The sequence below is a fragment of the Cydia strobilella genome, chromosome 1, assembly GCF_947568885.1.
Source record: "Cydia strobilella chromosome 1, ilCydStro3.1, whole genome shotgun sequence".
Taxonomy (NCBI): Eukaryota; Metazoa; Arthropoda; class Insecta; order Lepidoptera; family Tortricidae; genus Cydia; species Cydia strobilella.
Window position 1 is genome coordinate 14636938 of NC_086041.1, and position 6000 is coordinate 14642937.

A 6000-nucleotide genomic window follows, 5' to 3' on the forward strand; every position below is an offset into this window, starting at 1 on the left:
GCACGCCACGTGGCGATGCTAGTAAATATTGTATGGTATCTTGCTCGAAGCACTCGTCACATCTCATTACCATTACATTAGGGCGTCACCACTATTATTTATCATCACCAGGTAGAAGGCTGTCTGCTTCATAAATAATTTCATTCATTCTCATACACCTATGATGCTTGCGTTGGAGTTTTTTTGTAATAAAACAGTTAAGTAATTATGTAAGTATGGTCATTATAAGTGCGCATGACCCTTCACACATTAGGCTCCATGGCGGTAATGAGTCTTCTCAGTAGCGCAGCGCAGGTGGTGGTTAGTTTATTATGCTGTAAATTGCGAGTCGACAAATTACTGGCTTTACAATGTATATTCAAGATGAGTATCACGTAATCATTGGTGACCCGGAGTCGTGGCCGCAAACACAACTGACAATACTGACATACTGACAGATGACATCGCCTCGCGGTTAGCTCACGCTTTTGCTTTATATGAAGCTTATATTTTGACATAATTTATCTTCAAGTAGATTCATTTACCTACAAATTATCTAGTGTCATTTACTAAAAGCAAATTGTAAACGTGACTTATGTTTCCTCTTAAAAGTACATTGACATAGGTGACGAAAATTATGGCACTTTTATTGACATTAGAATTCAGTCACTGTGGCAAGTTTATTAGCACTATTAGTATAATCCGCGACTTTATATTCGGCACACCAGTACCTATCACACCGCACGTTGTCCAAGGATTCATCAGTTCCTCCAGTACGTTGTAAGAAAAGTGAATATTTAACGCAAATATTAATCCACATGATATTAACATTTGCTGTTATCATAGTTATTATAACAGGTAGAGAAAAAATGAACAATACTCTCACGAACAACGAACGAATTTAACGGTATGAAATGTTACTGGGACACATAAAAAGCTTGTTTTGAAATTATTTATTTTATCGATTAAAGTATCTATTATTTATATATTTAAAACTTTATTGCACATCAAAAAAAGTACGAAAGGTGGACTTTAATGCCCCATGGCATTCTCTACCAGTCAACCATAGGGCCAAATAGAAAAATGTCAAGGTGGTCGCAGTGAGAAGTGTTCCAAAAGCAATCAAGTAATACAGAGTAGGTCTATGCACCTATTTAAAACTATTGTCAGTAAATCCAAATTACTATTAGTTTTTAGCAATCCGGGCTAACGCCTTGAACCCCTAGGCCACCCCGCCACGGCGGAACTCGTCCCAATTTCTCGACTATTATATATCATCTTACTTAGACTAGGCGTGTTTGACTAACTACGCGCTGATAACAATTGAAGGATGAATCCGGCCTTCACCACTGGGGGGCTTCGTCACTTTTTCTTTAATATATGACATCTATTTAAGTTTATAATTTATATATAGTAGTGTGACTACTTAAAAAACACAAATCAAAATATTTAATAAAATAATATGATTAGTTTCCAAAGTTGTGTACAATTAGTTTGTTCAAATCAATACAATGACTGGTGCTCACACCTCGTGCAATACGTTACGTAACATTCGAGTCCGATTCAGACGGGCAAGTCAGCTGGGTTTTACCTGTTTATTGGGTATTGTGTGGAATTGGTGTTGATATTGGCGATAAATTTGCAAGTGTTGGTTGTGTCGGTCTCGTTAGTGTGTGGAATTGGAGCACGAAAGTAACAAACCGATGCACGCGTGTCTGCTGTCTGCCGGAGCGCCGGTAACGACAGAGTCGAAGTCAACGGTGGCTTCACGGTCTAATTGGATTTTTTAAACACGTATTCCAGTAATCCTTTACACATACTCATAGTTTAACCTTTGCATGTCCTAAAGGCTATATTAATTTTTGCCTACATTATACAAATAAAGCGTAAAAAACCAAACCCAGAGTAGGTACTACATAGATCTCCTGGTGCTGAGACGTCCTTGCATTTGACCCCACAGCACACGTGGCTGCGCAATTGATGAAGTATTTTATTTACTATCCTCTAGTTTATTTTAATAGGCTAAGTGTTCGTGACGAGGCTGCTTGACCTTTTTGCACTTTGTTAATGTTGTTTTGAAATACGTTGATGCTAACTGTTATGTGACACTTCTAGTGATTTAAAAACCATAGCTTATGTATCACGAAAGTCACTCCGTTGTTGTGTATAAACCCCCGTTATACACCATAATACGCATCTACCTAGTAAATTGTTAGGAATATCATAGTGACGTTATATTGGTCATAGCTTCCGAGATACGCGTAAAATTTAGGTTTATTATTAAAAAATCTAGTTAAATAGACGAAGACGTGCTAATGACGCAAGCAGGTGTTGAATGTATACATATCCTACGCTAATTGCAGGGTAAACAGACAATGACAAGTTGTGTTTATCAAGAGACGCCAAACAAAAAATAAAAACCGGCCAAGTGCGAGTCGGACTCGCGCACGAAGGGTTCCGTATCATTACGCAAAAAACGATAAAAATATCACGTTTTTTGTATGGGAGCCCCCCCAGTGAATTCGTAGTGTACCGACAAGTCAGTAGTAGCGAAAGAAAGAAAATAAAATAAAATAAACGAAGATAGAACAAGTTTTAATAACCAAATAGTCTATGGTGTTACTATATTTCACTAAAATATTATACATGACTTTGTGTCTTTTATCATTTCTTCGCAATAAAATGTCAGGTCACAGGGCGTATGGTGCAACTTATTAGTATTCATGGAGTCGACGCTTGGGAAATAGCTTTTAAATTCACGAAGGACGCCCTAACTCTTTCACAGAAATGTCATAACATAAACCAAAAGCCACTCTACTGATACTTGATACTCAAGTTATTAATATTTTAAAAAGTGTCAAATGGCTGTACTGTGCTTTATAAGAATTATAAGGAGGTTTTTGTTTCGCCGCTGACGTTATTGTATTGTAACTTGGAGGTTGTATCAGTAACAATGGGTGTGAGTTTAAAGGGCAGAAATCAAACAAGTGTCTCTTTTCTGCCCTCTGGCAGGTGTTAATGAAGGAGCGGAAACGAGTCGGAAGGAGCGCTTGCGCAATGAGCGGCGCGGAATGCGCGCGCGCTGGGTCTTCGGGACTCGCGTTGTGCAAGGTGTCAGCTGTGAGCCGCTATTGTTTACTTTGACTTTTGACATGTGCTTTCTTCAATTGTACGAGGGAAAGGACCAAAATGAGACATTGTCCCAAAAGGGAAACTTATGTATAGAGGTAAATGGATATTGCAGATAAGATGATACGGGAGGAGATGAAGTGTGCCCACCTGCGGCGAGTAATTTTCGGGGACAGCACACGCGCGGTATGAATGGGGCAGGAGTCGATGTTAGGTAACTAACTGCGTGGACGCACGTCAATCCCAACTAGCTTTCTAATTCGTTGAGTGTCACTCAGATTTGTGCGAAACAATTAAAATTTTCCGGTCGCAAGCCAATTCCTTGTAATGAACCGTGTCACCACTGTGAGGTCAAGGGCCGGGGGTGCGTCACTGAGGTAGGAAGGGGTCACGGCCGTAACCCGGTACAAAATCAAGTGGACCTCCCAAAGAAACAAATGAAAGTTATAAATGTCGTGTACTTTTCCTTGATGTACCAGCTATGGACTATCAGTAAATGATGATAAAAATTGCTAATTGTTTGGGTTCTTAATTGGGTAACTTGTTTTGGCTGAGAGAAGGGTTGCGCAACCCCACGTGCTCGAGGCTCAGGAGACGCGGAGTGCCGGTATCGGATTTATAGAGATCGTTTTCACTAAAGACTTGAGTCAAGTCAGTGAGTAGGTGCAGTGATTTTTATGAAACAAGCATTACATGAATTATTAAAAATGGTAAAATAACGCTGGAAGAAAATTCATATAAATATGTAAATGTTAAGTTCGTTATACCTAATTATTGTCTTGCCGGCTAAATCTTTGATTTTACAGATTTTATGGTTACCTATACAAATGTCGGCCTTGATAGATATCTCACTAAGTACGAAATTTGCGGAAACGATCCAAGTAGAGTCCGAGTGGGGGAAATTTCTGGGTTTAACCCCCAGCTCGGGGATGCTACGTCTAATTGATTGGGGCAGTGCGGCGGCCTCAATGCTATCGAAAGTGATATCTAGCGCGAGTGTCGAAACTGGCTCGGTGTCCGAGGTTGCGCGGTGAGGCAACGTCACAATTGCATTCCATTTATTTCGTTTAATTATAAGTGGCGGGCGGGTCCGCGCGGTGGCGCTAGCTTCACTTTCGATCTCGTTTCATAACGGGCGGCGACGCGGAAGCGTCCTTATGCAACCGCGCGGCTGTGTGGTGTGTGTGTGCGGTACGTTACCGAGCGGCGGCGGGAGCAGGAGCGGAGGCGGAACGGGGACACTCACGTGGGGTTGCGGCTTAAGTGCTGGAGCCGGCGAAGCGCGGACACGTGCGTGCTGGACGAGAGCGCGCGAACGAGTGTGCGACGACGGCGCCGGCGGACCGAGTAGCCGCGGCACCTCCCCCCGCGCGCGCCGCGTCGCGTCAGCCTGCGCTTTCAGTGCCGCCGTCCTGAAGCCGTGTCCTGTTGACTCTGATGACTCTTCTCGTCGCTGCGACCCTGCACCGCTTTGTCTAAAGCTAATAAATGACTCAAGATACTCGTAACATCCGCACCTGACTCTGTAGCAGATATCAAATTGTAACATTGGTTCTTGGATCTCATTGGTTACTCACCTACCGACCGTAGTTAAAATTATTAACGTGACAGCGAGTTAATTTCATTAGCTATCTAGGAACTTAAAACTTAGTGCCGAAATATTTTATAAACTAGGGATCGAAAGTTGCGGTAAAATGCTTCAATAAAAATATTTTCATAACATTTACATATAGGTATGTAAGTTGTATTTATTTATTAAAAGTAGTTATATTCACAGCACAGGGTGTTTTAGCCAATAGTCTATGATTAAGAGCAATAAAGAATTACCTATATGTTTAAAAAATTACATTTTAATTGTATCTAAGTAAACTAATTACTATATACTAAACTTTCTTCTTAATAACCAATAATGTAATTGGCTATTTTCTGTTACAATTCTACAGAAGATAGTGTTAGTACAATAGTTGCGATTAGGATTTTGATTTTAACTATTAAACTAACAAAAAATGCTGTAATAATTTCGTGCCTAAAAAAAGCAATAAATTGTATTACCTATCTCATTAAAACTCAATGACCGCATCGCGTTGCAGTTAAGTATAGATATTTACTAAGTTATTTAGGTTCTGTAAATTGACGTGCTGTTACCAAAATAATAATTTGATAATTATCCTCCATCTATACCTATAGATAGCGCCTTAATAACAGCTTAGGTATAAGCAGATAGTTATTTCGTCCTAGTTATAACAAGAAACATACCTTTTTATTGTATTGGTGAATTTACTCGTAAAACAAATCAAAAATAGGTGGTCAAATTGAGACTAGTATGTTTCATATTGTTTTGCAAGTGCACAATGAAACATTGTTCGCCTGTTACTAAAATAAAATTTGTTAACTAGCAGATCATTTAAATGGTTCTAGATATATATGTGAGCTTTTTTAGATCTAAACGCATAGGATACCTACACATTTACACAATAAGATCATAAATTTAGGGCAAATATTTTTAGCGATTGGTAATGATAATGATAAAAGACGAAATAATTTACGTATAATATCTTTTTTATTTTATTTATTTTATTCATTTATTTATTTCCTAAATTAACATTTACAGTCAAGTCAAGCTACACATATTAAAAGGAGTGACATTATATAAACATTGAGACTAACAATTTACTTAAATGATAACTATAGGTACATTGATTGAGGTCGGCGTCGTTATTGACTCTAGGTCGGTCTTTTGTGTCAATGCAAGTATTTTAAAAACCCTTTTATGTTTTGGATTACATGACTTATTTCCTGCTATATAAGTAGGTATCTCGTTTAGCTTTAAAAAGGGACATTGTCGTTTTTTCTTAAATTTTAGTGGTTTTTATTTTCCGGGGTTATTGTCTT

At 39.0% G+C, this 6000-nt stretch overlaps 1 protein-coding gene across 3 annotated transcripts in view; it reads right to left on the reverse strand.

The window, feature by feature from the left end:
* The window catches only part of LOC134746339 (synaptonemal complex protein 4), a 37795-nt gene extending 33351 nt beyond the window's left edge, over positions 1–4444 (reverse strand). For 2 of the 3 annotated variants that reach the window (XM_063680732.1, XM_063680727.1), the window contains exon 1: positions 4355–4444. The gene's annotated coding sequence lies outside the window, so the exon portion shown is untranslated. Of the gene's footprint in view, positions 1–4308 lie in introns of all 3 variants that reach the window. The other variant, XM_063680728.1, reaches the window with a different exon arrangement.
* Positions 4445–6000: the final 1556 nt, after the last annotated feature.